The 1,011-nt window shown below is 55.4% G+C and overlaps 1 protein-coding gene across 5 annotated transcripts in view; it reads left to right on the forward strand.

Moving 5' to 3' along the window:
• The window catches only part of hhatlb (hedgehog acyltransferase like, b), a 66,033-nt gene that overhangs the window by 1,577 nt on the left and 63,445 nt on the right, over window positions 1–1,011 (forward strand). The gene's annotated exons all lie outside the window — the stretch shown is intronic.

Genomic DNA, 1,011 nt, shown 5'->3' on the forward strand with positions numbered 1-1,011 from the left:
CTCAAAGCCCTCCGCTTCTTCCTTTCCTGCTGAACCAACCAGTACCCTTCCACTGACACCCTCCTTTGACTGACTGAACTGGTCGTCACTCTGAACAACTTCTCTTTCCAATCCTCCCCCTTCCTCCAAACCAAAGGAGTAGCCATGGGCACCCGCATGGGCCCCAGCCATGCCTGCCTCTTCGTAGGATATGTGGAACAGTCCATCTTCTGCAGCTACACTGGCACCACCCCCCACCTTTTCCTCCGCTACATCGATAACTGTATCGGTGCTGCCTCGTGCTCCCCCGAGGAGGTTAAACAGTTTATCCACTTTACAAACACCTTCCACCCCGACCTTAAATTTACCTGGACCGTCTCAGACTCCTCCCTCCCCTTCCTAGACCTTTCCATTTCTATCTCGGGCGACTGAATCAACACGGATATTTACTATAAACTGACCGACTCCCACAGCTACCTAGACTACACCTCCTCCCACCCTGCCCCCTGTAAAAACGCCATCCCATATTCCCAATTCCTTCGTCTCCGCTGCATCTGCTCCCAGGAGGACCAGTTCCAATACCGAACAACCTAGATGGCCGCCTCCTTCAAAGACAGCAATTTCACCCCAGACGTGATCGACGATGCTCTCCACTGCATCTCCTCTACTTCCTGCTCCTCTGCTCTTGAGCCCCGCCAATCACCACCAGGACAGAACCCCACTGGTCCTCACCTACCACCCTACCAGCCTCCAGATACATCGTATCATCTGTCGTCATTTCTGCCACCTCCAAATGGACCCCACCACCAGGGATATATTTCCCTCCCCTATCAGTGTTCCGAAAAGACCACTCCCTCCGTGACTCCTCGTCAGGTCCACACCCCTCACCAACCTAACCTCCACTCCCGGCACCTTCCCCTGCAAACCGCAAGAAATGCAAAACTTGCGCCCACACCCCCCCCCCCCCCCCCCCCCCCCCCCCCCTTACTTCCCTCCAAGGCCCCAAGGGACACTTCCATATCCGCCACAAAT

This window comes from Chiloscyllium plagiosum, chromosome 5 (genome assembly GCF_004010195.1).
Source record: "Chiloscyllium plagiosum isolate BGI_BamShark_2017 chromosome 5, ASM401019v2, whole genome shotgun sequence".
Taxonomy (NCBI): domain Eukaryota; kingdom Metazoa; phylum Chordata; class Chondrichthyes; order Orectolobiformes; family Hemiscylliidae; genus Chiloscyllium; species Chiloscyllium plagiosum.